Source organism: Rutidosis leptorrhynchoides, chromosome 5 (genome assembly GCF_046630445.1).
Source record: "Rutidosis leptorrhynchoides isolate AG116_Rl617_1_P2 chromosome 5, CSIRO_AGI_Rlap_v1, whole genome shotgun sequence".
Classification (NCBI taxonomy): Eukaryota; Viridiplantae; Streptophyta; class Magnoliopsida; order Asterales; family Asteraceae; genus Rutidosis; species Rutidosis leptorrhynchoides.
Window position 1 is genome coordinate 292,113,297 of NC_092337.1, and position 13,736 is coordinate 292,127,032.

At 32.1% G+C, this 13,736-nt stretch overlaps 1 non-coding gene across 1 annotated transcript; it reads left to right on the forward strand.

Moving 5' to 3' along the window:
- Positions 1-9,805: 9,805 nt before the first annotated feature.
- LOC139851023 (small nucleolar RNA R71) lies at positions 9,806-9,911 on the forward strand. Its single transcript, XR_011760389.1, has one exon. It is a non-coding gene; the product is annotated as a small nucleolar RNA R71 (small nucleolar RNA).
- The last annotated feature ends 3,825 nt before the right edge of the window (positions 9,912-13,736 follow it).

Sequence of the window (13,736 nt, forward strand, 5' to 3'; positions counted from 1 at the left end):
ACTATATTTTATTAATTTCAAAAATATTAATTTCTTTTTTTTAAATAAATTAACGTGTAAATTAAACAAATAGATAAATTCAAAGTATGCAATCAAAACATATGTATATAATATTTAAAATAATCATTACTAGGTTTATTTTTAAAGATAACTAGTTACGTATCATTAATTTACAGTGCTTATTTTTCTTTTTTTGATGATGCATTGACTATCTAAACTAGATACATGTGATAACACATCAAATATATATCTAATCACTTAAACATATTATTCGTATAATATAATATTAGCAATAATGAGAAAGTTAATAGCATGCTTATCGTTTTTATATGTATCCTCTTACAAATATTAATTGATATGTGTTGTGAAATATATGTGTGCATGTTATCATTTATATAATAATAAGTGTGACTAAATTATTAGTTTGTTATAAGATCATCTTTATACTTACTCTAATAATAAATATGAGATTTATTAACAACTTTGTGTTAAGAGACATGGCACTAGCTCTATAAAATCATAAATACATATAATATTCACTTATATATATATATATATATATATATATATATATATATATATATATATATATATATATATATATATATATATATATATATATATATATATATATATATTTGTATACTTTTCAATATCACAATGATGTTTAGTTTAAAATTTTTATTACACATATATCCTTTGAATATCTATATTTTCAAAACAACACAAAAAGAAAAAAATCGAATCATATAGACAAACTTAGTTTCACGTCAAATTCCTAAAAAAATATATATATATATATATATATATATTTTTTCATGTTATTCTTTTCTTTATAGATATGTACATGCAATTTATTAGACATAATTTTATGTATGTGCATTCAACTAGAAAGTGTTAATTGAGTCCAAACATATATTTTCTTGTAACAAATCTAACAAAGATAGCACTTATACATTAGCTTAGTAATATAATCCTTACAATACTTATATATGTTTATGAAGGAAGCTCGTGAAATAGTTAAATACTTAGAAGACAAACTAGACACATAATGAACCACATATCACAAATTCAAGAACGAAAATGTTAAGAGCGTGCGATTTAGAAACAGATAAAACGAAGGATATAGCGGATAGGATTAGTACATGGAATAATAAGAGAATATCCAAAGTGGAGATCGAAGATCAACACGCAAAGAAAATCATAACCTAAAGTCTACCGTAATCTCACAGGCCAACCTTAAGAAAAACTACAGTTTCGAACCTAAGCTCTGATACCATTCTGTAACACCCATAACTTACAAAGCTCGAATAAATGATATAAAAAGGAAATCCAAAGACAAACAAGCGTTATTTTTATTCAAAGTCAAACCATAGTCAAAGTCAACATTAACTGATATTCAACTACAAGTATTAAAGTTTAGAAAACTCTTAGGCAAAGGTGTTATGTCCACTTCAAATCAACAATCTTCTATCGATCCCAACGCTCCCTGAGAACCCGTCGTATAGAAAAAAAGAAAAAACAGAATACGACTGAGTCAAAGCTCAGTGAGCGGATATAATGAAGATAGGAATATAGTCTGACATGCAAATTTATTTTAACAAAAATTAATTTATAAAACAAACTTATGTTTAGAACAAAATTATTTTTAAAATATACTTATTTCAAAATGATCTTATTTTCGCAACAAACTTCTTTTCAAACCCGGGCATAAATTCGCAATACCAAAGATGTTAATATAACATAGGTAACTAAGTAAAAAATGAAATCATAGGGTAGCTACTACACTAATCATTCATATCGGTAACATTTTGTATGACACTACGATAAATGTCCACCGTTAAAACAAAATAGCTAGGACTGATCCATACGCCTCCTATCACAAATATATAATAACAAAGAGCTCGTACCAACATACGTGTAATCAAAAGTAGACGTCATAGATATAACAAAATACACTGCTACGGTCGATGCCACGTTACCGGTGTCACAATAACGCTCCTGTGTGACCTCCATGGATAGGTTACTCTTAGGCGTATTTTATGAAAATGTTTTTACTAACTTATAATTACGAAATTCCAAATGCTTTCAAGTGATTAAAAGACTTTAAAATATGTTTAAAAATAATTAATAAGATGAACATAAATATTTTACGTTTGACAATACTTAAAAAGTTATATAAAATGGTACATAGTTTTATTTTTAAATCACGTGTTTACCTAACCGTTTACTCTAAGTTTTATCATGAGTCACATTATACAATTCTTAATCCCTTTATAAAGTAATACTTTTAAACGAAATTAAAAGGACATGAAATGCCACAAGGAATGATGGACACACAATACGAATCACCGTACCACTCGCCACACTCACCCGTATTATTTTCGGGGCTGTTCGGGACATCTTCGGAATGTTTTCACGACATTTTCATGGATGATTTTCGCGACAGTTTCAGGACAGTTTTCTGACACTTCTACGGCTGTTTCACGACAGTTTATGGCTCTTTCGTGACAGTTTAAGACTGTTTCGACACAGATTCAGGGGCTGATTGTGAAGACCCGTCCTAATCCTCCTGGACGAAGTCATCCACATCTGGTTCCATTGCGAGGTATTGACCTAAATATGCCATGAATGACTCCAAGTAATATCTTAAAAATGAGCAAATGCACAGCGGAAGATTTCTTTCATACCTGAGAATAAACATGCTTAAAAATGTTAACCAAAAGGTTGGTGAGTTCATAGGTTTATCATAACAATCATTTCAATATATTAATAGACCACAAGATTTCCGTTTATAAATATATGTACACTCGCAAGTGTATAAAAGTACTCTATAAGTTGTAGGCACCCGGTAACAAGCCTTAACGTTCATGTTTTACCCTCTAAAGTACACTAGATCAGGTGTGTTTAATATAACTTCGAAGTACTAAAGCATCCCATAGTCAGGATGGGATTTGTCAAGCCCAATAGATCTATCTTTAGGATTCGGCCTACCGTACATAGACAAGTAGTTTAATGTTACCAAGCTAAGGGTATATTTCTAGTTTAAACCCACGTAGAATTTGTTTCAGTACTTGTGCCTATTTCGTAAAACATTTATAAAACAACGCATGTATTCTCAGCCCAAAAATATATATTTCAAAAGCAATTAAAAAGGGAGCAAATGAAACTCACCTAATGTATTTTTAGTAAAAATACATATGACTATATTGAACAATGCAGGGTTGGCCTCAGATTCACGAACCTATATTCAATTATGTATATATATTAACATATATCACATTTAATCAACTGAGTTTATTTATATTATATACCGTATTAGGATTAATATCTTTATATATATATGATTATATATAAAATGTTGACATAACTAATACTTTATTTAGTAAAATAATATTGATAATAGATAGTTGTAATATTTTTATAAAAATAAAAATACTAATAATAATAATAGTAATAATATATAATAGTATTGATAGTAAAAATATTGATAGTAATATATATAAAAATCTTGATAAGGATAATATAATAATAAGTTATTTTATTTGTATAATAAAAACAATAATATTGACAGTAACACCTAATACTAATAATGTTTAATAATAATAATAATAATAATAATAATAATAATAATGATAATTTTACTAATAAGGTTAAATTTTAAATAAAATGACAATTTTAATTAATAATAATAATAGTTATATTCTTAATAATAATAATAATAATAATAATAATAATAATAATAATAATAATAATAATAATAATAATAATAATAATAATAATAATAATAATAAAGAACTACCTTAAAGAGTTTTCTCAAAAAAAAAAATTGGCAGAGACCAAGCTCGAACTCGAGATCTCTCGCTCACCCGCAACACACTTCTAACCAATGAACCATTATTTTTTTCTTGTAATAATTTGCCTATTTAATTATTTATCATGTACCAAACTATTTTATCATCTTATTACCCTAATCAAATCATCATCAATCCATCATCAATATCATCATCTTAAACGTTATTATCACTATCATCAATCATCGGGTTCATTCGCTATTTTGGCCCAACAGATTGAAAGGTGGATCACGACCCAATAATAGAACATGGTGGCCTATCTCAATAGCCCAAGTCTAGTAACAAGTTCTCGGCCCAACTACATAATCCATATCCGGCCCAACAACAAAATTAATCAAGTTCATTTAAATTTCAATATGTGTATCGAATTATTAAACAGCTGGAAAGTTAACATTTCATGTGGGGTCTTCAGTTTTCAATAGAAACTGACAAGTAGCAGAAAAATATCGTGACCATCACAATCATTCTCCATCTCCTTGTCACCATCCTTATCTAGTTGTTCGTTACAGAAACTTTATCACGTCTCATAATCTTCATCATCAAATTCATTTTATCACAAGTCATCATCATTCATAGTATAACAGGAATAAAATAGAAACATAAATCGAATAGCAGCAACAGGTAATGATCGTGAAAGCAGTGGTGGTTGTGGCTATTTACGAAGGTAGTTATCGGTAATGATGATAAATGGAGAGGGTAGCAATATGGTGACCGTGGGTTTCTATTTAAACAGTATCACAACAAGGCAGTAGCAGCGTAACAGTTGGGTGACAAATGGGGGTGGTTGATGTGGTGGTTTTAGAACGAAACAATAAGCATAGCAGCAGCAAAAATAAAATAAAATAAGGTGATCGAGTTGATGGTGTTGTTTTAGTGATCTTAGAACCAAAGTGATGATGAGGTGGTGAGGATCATTGAAGCTAATGAGGTTGGTTGATGATGATAATCGATGAAGATAAATAATGAAGTTGCTTGATGGATGTAATCGAAAAGTGCAGTAATAACAATTGTTGATTCTCATTTGATGGTTCTAATGATGGTGGTCGTTTTAACTGAATAGCAAAGCAATAGAATACAAGTGGTTTTCGTGACGTGTTAATGGTGGTTTAATGGTGTGGTTGTTTTCGGACAGGAAATAGTAACAATCGTTGCAGCAAAGAGACACGTAACAGTAACAATTGTTCGAAGATTTATAAGTGGGGTTTGTAAGTGATGATCAAAGGTGAGGGTTATGGAGTGGGTTCGTGAAGATGCAGCTAAACAGAATCGAGCAGCAATGTTGCAAGTTTGTTAGTTTTTGGGTTTGTCCAGCGAGCAAAGTGGGCTGTTTATTCAATTAAAACAGGCAGCAGTCGAAAAAAATATATATTAAACAGAAGTAGTAGCCGCAGGCTTGGTGTGTTTACAAGTAATAGTAAATGGGTTTTGTAATTGTAATAGATCAGCTGTTTGAGTAGTGGTTGACATTTTTGGTGGTGGTTAAACAAGAAACTGTGTTTGATGTTTCTTGGTTGAAAGGGTGGTGTATGGCGGTTCAAAATAGAAAACGAAGGAGGAGATCGGAGTGGTTTGAAGGTGACGATGGAACCATGTAAAAGAAGATAGAAATGGCAGAAGAAAGAAGAAAGAATTTAAAAGATATGTTGTGGCTTTTCTATGTAATGAAAGTATATGTATATGCATATATATCAAGTAGGCTAGTGGAGAATATAACACACAAACAAACACAGTATTCCTTACTATAATCATCTACCACTTGATGATATTAATATAAGAATATAAAGATATTAAACGTGTATCAATCGATTTAATCAATCATGTAGAATTCAGTTAGTCGACACTTACATATATATATATATATATATATATATATATATATATATATATATATATATATTAAATATACTCTATTTATGTTTATAGATATGTTTTAATTAATAATAATATATATTATTTTATTTTACATTATCAATTCTAACAATTACTTCATATAATATTTCAATTTATATTTCAGATTATTATATATATATATATATATATATATATATATATATATATATATATATATATACATATCTATTTACAAGTAATTGTTTGTGAATCGTCGAAAATAGTTGAAGGTCAATTGAATATATGAGAACAGTTCAAAATTTTTGAGACTCAACATTACAGACTTTGCTTATCGTGTCAAAATATTAAATCGTATCGAGAGTTTGATTTAAAATTAGTCGAAATTTTCCTGGTCGTGACACAGATTTTCTGGACTGTTTTGTTTGGGATTGTGAGACACGATTTTGACACAATTTCCAAATACCAAAATATTACGATTCCTCATCTAACAAACATAATTAGAAACCTCGTTAGTACATCAAAAATGAGGACAACATAACACAATCAAAGAATAATTAACAAAATATAATTTTATTAAACAAGCATGGCATACCAATAAGATGGATACATAATTCAAACGAGATTTTGAGAGGAAATATTTTACCGAAATGATCCTTGTACCACCTACAATATCCGTATCTTATCTCGAATAAATAAATCCCAAAAGACGAAAGAATCACCAAATGACTACGATCACCAAACAGAATCTAACAAATACACAAGTATCATAACAAAACACATTCTAGTAGCAAATATGTAATATATTTTATTTATAATACTATAATATATACTCCCTCCGTCCCAATATAAGTGTCCACTTACTTTTTGCACAAAGTTTTAGGAAATCCCATTAACTTCATTCTCCAACAATCAGATGTCTTCTCTCTTCAGAATATCCTCTTCTGATTTGTTGAAACATCAATTGGACACTTCAAATGGGACATCCTAAAATGGAAAGATGGACACTTAAGATGGGACGGGGGTAGTAATATATAGTATGATTTCCATGTGTTTATTCATATAATTCCAAATATTATAATCTTGGTTAAAACTCCATCATTTTTCATTGTATTTTGATTACTAAAAGTATAAATTGTTAAACAAAGTTTTGATATGATTTTTATATAGGTTTACTTTAGAATTTTAGAAATTATAACATGATAATATACTCTTAATAATGTGGAACAAAAGATAGAATTATTATCTTAACACTTGGACACTAAAACAAGCTTTATTCTTCCACCAAATGAATCAAATACTTAGCAAATTGAGAAGTGTTAAAATGCAGAATTTTTTGGGTACAACAATATGAGAGAAAATTTAAGAATTTTATTTGCAAAGAATGATGGAAGGTCTCTATTAAAATGACATTATTTTAAAGATGAATGGTGATAAAATTTGCAAGTAATGGTGCTTAAAACTACTTATTAGTAGGGTACTATGTGGTGGAATCCAAAGATCTTTCTTATTAACCTAGACATAAATAAAATATAAGATTAATTCGTAAATTATATATACTTGTTGAAACTTGTAATCGTATAATAAAAAGAATTCAATGTTGTAAGTTCTAGATTTTAAAGTGAAATAATTAAAAAGTACAACGATAAAAGAATTCATTAAACAAATGACAACAAAATTATTACTTAACTTATGCTTACTTTATTGTTAAACAAACTTAGGATAAAAGTATATATATTAAATTTAGGATAAAATGTAATCTTTACTTATAAATCATTAATCATCTAAAAACATATGTCTTAAATATAAACAAAGTTATAGTGTTAATCTTATGGGGTATTAAATAGGCCCTTCAAGATCCTCTAAATTGGATGACACCTCATAATCAACTTGAGAGTTCACCATTGCATTCTTATTCACTTTGATATTGTGACATCCATACCTTTCAACGAGTTTTTCTAGGTTCCCCCTCCCCCCATTACTTTGACTACCTCCCCATCAAACTCTTCAGACTTTTCAAGGGCATCAACAAACACATCCCGAACACTAACATTTTCCATTTTGTTACCGCTAGATACATGTTCATTTGATTTTCTCATTGATGGTGGTCGGTAGGGCTCATTCATCTTCGGAGTTACCAATTATATATCCTCATCATCATGTACCCAATTAGAAACTTTATCATCCATCCCAACAAATGTGGACATTGCCATCACTGTTTCTTTCATCAGTAATGGACAAACAGTGCTAATGGATGAACTCATCTTGGTTTCAAGAACTTAGCTATTATTTGAGATTCAATGAATTCACTCGACATACCTTCTTTACTGGATTTTCTTACATCCTCTTTCTCTTTCACATCCAGTGTATGCTTTTGAACCTATTCATGGTTAGTATCCAACAAATAAAACAATCATGGACATTCGGTGTATGTAATGAATTAAAAATATTAATTCACGATCTCTTACTACCAAAAGAAATTTCCATAACCCCAGTTCTGGATAAGAGCATCAATTGTGGCTAAAAATGGACGAACAAAAATGATCGTCGGTTGGGTCTCCCTGAAGTTGGTCTCAATGTCCATAACTATAAAATCTACCGGGTAATAAAAGTCCTCAACTTTCACAATCACATTTTCTAACATATCCCTTGGAGTTCTTATTGACTGGTCTGCAAGTTGGATGAGAATATCAGTTTGTTTTAAAGTTCCAAACTCGTACTGGTCAACAAGACTTGATGGAAGTATATTAATACTAGCTCCCAAATCTAACAAAGCCTTTTTAACAGGTAGCTGGAATTAAAGGTGTCCCCGGGTCCTTAAACTTAGGTGGAAGTGAACCAGAGATAATATCTCTCACTTTCTCGGATAATTCCACCTTTTTGGGCACTAATGCGTTGAGTTTACACTTTTGAACACACAAATCTTTTAAAAACTTAGCATATGCAGGAATTTGTTTGATATCATCAATAAGTAAGATATTGTTTTTTTACTTGTTTAAAAGTTTCCCACATATCATCTTATTTAGGTCCTTTCTTTCCATAAGGGAATTGGTTCGGGGACTCTAAAGCCTTGGGTAATGGGATGGTATTAGTCTAGATAACTGCTTCCCCAAATTTTTCAACTACCAGTTTTTCAACATTTAACCCAACCCTACCATCTGTAATATAACTTTCCTCATTTTCAACAATGTCATCATCCTCATCAAAATAATAGGAGTCTTACCTAAACTGCTCTTAGTCTCTAATTTCTTGGTTGCCTCGGCTTGGTTTTTATAAGTCTTTCCACTTCGCAAAGTTTCTACCATGTTTACACCGTGACCTTTACCATTTTCTTTGTGATTTGGACTTAAATCCGTGCAACTTGGAATGGTGTCCGGTGCACGCATTGTTTTGTCTTTCGCGACATTACCAATCTCTTTTTCCAATGCCCCAATGGATTTATTTTGCAACTCAACAACCTTTCTCTTTTCCGTAATGAATGCATCGATCTTAGTCCCCTAACTTGAAGGTTGATTCGGCGGTGGGTTACTTTGAGTAGTGTTTTGGGTTTGGTAGTTTTGATTTTGGTATTGGTTATTGTTCAGGTATTGATTTTGGTATTGACTTGGCGCATTTAATGTGTTGTTGTTATTCAGCTGAAGTTTGGATGATTTCTCCACCCTGAGTTGTAGGTGTTAGAATATGGATCAAACTTCCCCTCTTGAACCTCATTCACTTTCACTTCCATCCCTGATGATGCAACTGTTTGCATATGGGATGGATCTTCACAATTTGAGCACACGTCTTGAACCTGCATAAAATTAACACTACCACCCTGGTTTGGATTGTTAAACATGGGAAGCAACATATTTATCTCATCTAATTCCTTTTCTAAATTCCTAGTTGACCCTCCCGAGTTAGGCACTTGGTTAACATGCGTAGAATTGTGAGATTTTCTTTCAACCGAAGCTTGGTTTTTTTAACGCTTTCTCAATTGCTCTAAAAACACCCACTCATCCTCACTATTTTTGGTTAAAAAAACACCACCACTTGCCGCCAATAGGAATTGCCGATCTTGTGAATCTAAACCATCAAAGAAAACTTTGATAAGTTCCCAATTCGGTATTTCGTGGTGAGGACAAGATCTAAGTAATTCTTTCAAAAGTTCATATGCCTCATGAAATAATTCACTGGGCACTTGTTTAAAATATTTAATTTGGTTTCGAAAGTCCGAAGTCTTACTTATAGGGTATAATTCCTCTAAAAACTATTTTTTCATTCCCGCACAAGAAGTAATACTCCGGGCAGGTAAAGACAAGAACCAATGTATTGCTTTATCTTTTAAAGAGTATGGAAACAAACGTAGGCATACCTCTTCATCGGAAAAGTCATTCACCTAATTTGTAGCACACATTTCATTGAATTTTCTGATATGTTCATATGGTTCTTCAGATGTCATACCTCGGTAGGTTGGAAAAATAGCAATCAATTGAGGAAGAACCTCAAATCTCTGGTTATTTCCATTCGCGGCAGCTGAATAAGCAATAGGTGAATGATCTTCGTACGTACCTGGTTGGTAGTATGAATCACCCCACGTGTGTCTCTATCTCCCATAGTTGCAAATGGGATTTTTGCCTACCTGACAACACAACAAGATAACACCACGCGTAAAATCGAACAAAACTAATGAAATGAGATAATATTTTTGGATTTTCTAGGTTTTATAAAAAAAATTCAAAAATTGAAAAAGAAAAAAATTACAAATAAGAGCTTGCAATCAATCGCACACACCCCGGTAGCGGCGACAAAATTTTATGGGTGTCGTAGTAAAAATAAAAATGTATCAATTACTCTAAACTAGTTAGGGTAAGTAGGATTTGTTCCACAGGAATAGTGGTTATAAGCAAACAATTTTCAGGATTTGGTTCACGGTGTAGTGGACCTAGTAGATCGTGTTTGGTGATATAGTTATGGAAGTACGTTGGGTACGGTACTTTATCGTGAGTTGAGTCGGTGATTACGAGCTGGTAACGAGATTTCAAATCGCTATGCGTGATTATCGTCTTCGGGTTCTGATTGTGGTGCGGATCACGGGGACGTGATCCAGTCTAAGTGTGGGAGATTTGTAACATCCTATTTTTCAGATAGGAACGATGTTCTAGGTAGAGGAACGACGTTCCAGAAGCAAGAACGACGTCCCAGCAGTAAGGAACGACGTTGTGTCAAGGGGAATTGCAAAAATCTTAACAGAATGGGTTTATAGGCCATTTTGGGAACGGCATTGTTATTTATGGAACGATGTTCCATTTGTTCACAAGAACGATGTTCCTGAAGCTGAAGAACGGCGTTCCTGGTGCCTGATGGGTTTTGTTTTGTAATTTTGTAAATTGATGAGGGCATTTGAGTCTTTGCACATGGGGTTGGTTTTATACCCCAATACCGGATCTTATCTTCATTTCTCACCAACCAAACCCTTTTTAGAGAGAGAATGGGGTTTTCTAGTGAGAGGAAGCTCAAATGGTGATGAAGATGGTGATTCTTGCCCAAATTAGAGTGGATCTTGGTACAACTTGATGTTTCTAGGTACTAGAACTCATTTTAGTGCTAAGGTAAACCCTAGATCCGATTTTATTTACTTTAATTTTGATTTAGGGTTAGGGTTTGTATTTGTGTTGGGTTATAAACCCCATTTTTCATGAAATTGGGGGGTTTTAGTGTGTGATTTGGGCATGTAAATCCTAATGAAGTGGGTTTAAGGTCAAATGATGAATTTGAAAGTATTTGTCATGGTTTGGGTGTTAATCACTATGTTGTAAGTGTGTTAGTAATTTTGATGTTATTAAGAACATGTTTATTGGTTAAAATGGGTGTTGACCTTAATTTGGTGTCAAACTAAGATTTGAGTCAAGCTTTGGTAATTCAAGTATGTAAATATTTGATTTATGTGTTAATTGGTGTTTTTGAGATATAATCACTAGCCATTATTGATTATGGGTGAGTTTGACATAATTCAAATGTGGTTAAACGTGATATGCGTCAATATTGCACATGTTGTAAGAATTGGTGTAAGTGGCATTTTAGTATGTTAATTAACTAGCTAGTGATCTAGTGTCGGGACCTAGGTTGGTCAATTTGGTGTCAAATATAATTTGAGTTAAATTGTACTTTGTAGAGTGGGTTTGAATTACCACCCGAAGTGGTAATTGGATTGCCCATTAAGTATTAAATGGGCGGATTTTGGCAAGCAAGGTGTGATCCCTCGGCTAAGGGATGATTGTGTCGGATTCTCTTTTAGAGAATGTATATTAATGTGAATATTGTGCCTATGTGTGATATATGTAACTACTTGCTCGGATATGTGGACGGAAATCATGTTATACATGACTTGTGCGGGCATTCCAAGATGAGTGGAATAATTATACGTGTATGTATATAATGTATTTACTTGTGCGGGATGCGATGTGGGTTTAAAGTTCGGGCATTCGAAACCACATATTGTTGGCATATGATATGGGTTTAAAGTTCGAGCGTTCGATACCATATCATTATGTGTGTGTGGGCGTGAAGTGTGGGTTTAAAGTTCGGGCGTTCAATACCACATTTCACGTGACAGGTGGGTTTAAAGTTCGGGCATTCGATACCACCCAGGGGTTAGTGTTCAAAGCGTGTGTTCACTAATGGTTGTTGCGAACACCCATGGTCATTCGTAAGTACCATTCCCTTGTGCTTATGGTTAACCATGGTTGTGTGATTTTTGTATTAGCATATTAAATTATGAACTATATGCTATTGGCAATGCTAGCTTATTGTGAATTATGGATATTTAGTTTATGCATTGTGATTGCATGGTTATTGAATTGCTAGCTCATATGCGGTATTTGTGTAAGTGTTTGCAAGTAAGTGGATTATACATGTATATGTATAATTATTGCATTCACTAAGCGTAAGCTTACTCCTCGTTGTTGTTACCTTTTTATAGGTACCGTTTGATTTAGTGAAGGATTCTAGTTGCTAAACTAGACGCTTAGTGTTGCTTGAGCTTATGATGGGGTAGCTTTTGGATATTCGGACGTGATTTGGGGACTTGGTAAATCCCCGGGATTATGCTCTTGGTATCGGGTTGGGTTATTGAGTCTTAATCCGGTTCGTAGCGTAAATGGGTCGTAATTACCCATTTACTGTGTAACGGGTCGAAAGGTGTCGAATTGAACGTCTTGGACTTGGTCATATGTTAAACATGTGTTAATATGTATATTGGGCACGTTAAAACTAGTGTTAAACGGATCGTGCGTTTGATGGATTTAACTTTGTTTAAAAAAATGTTATCGATTTCGGATAATCAGATTTGGGTTGTTTCAATTAATCAATACTTAACCAGTTTATAATACTATAATCCAAATGACTTAAGTATTACATGATCATAAACCACAAAAAACTTGAAAGAAAAATACATGCATTAAGTATTCATAGAAGAGATAAAGATAAAGAGACTAGCCGCTCATGTTAATGATGATGATCATGTTGAATTGTTGATGAAGCATTAAGATCTCGCATTTGAATCTTGAAAAGAGATGAATTTTTATGTTAGGGTTTATGCCCTGCTGCTCAAAACTTGGTAGAAAAGGTGCTAAATTCGTATTCTACGTTTCCCTTTATATAGGGAATGGAAAACTTGTTCCCTAAGCAAAAATCTCTCAAAATCCGGATGCACTTTTTCAAGGGGAAGTAAATTTTTTTCGTTTTGTCAAAAAAAGAATTTAGACATCAAGTTTAGGTGAAAATATGAACATTTAAAAAAGATACTTTGTGATGAATGTTATCATTTAGGCGGGAAAACATTTCTTTCATTAATGTTATTCCTAATATATATATATATATATATATATATATATATATATATATATATATATGTGTGTGTGTGTGTGTGTGTGTGTGTGTATATGTGTGTGTGTGTGTGTGTGTGTATCAACGTTAATCAATGTCCTTCTCGACCTCATCTCGATCCTTTAAAGTCTCGATCATCTCGACCCCGTCTCAAATATTTTTAATGTTGGT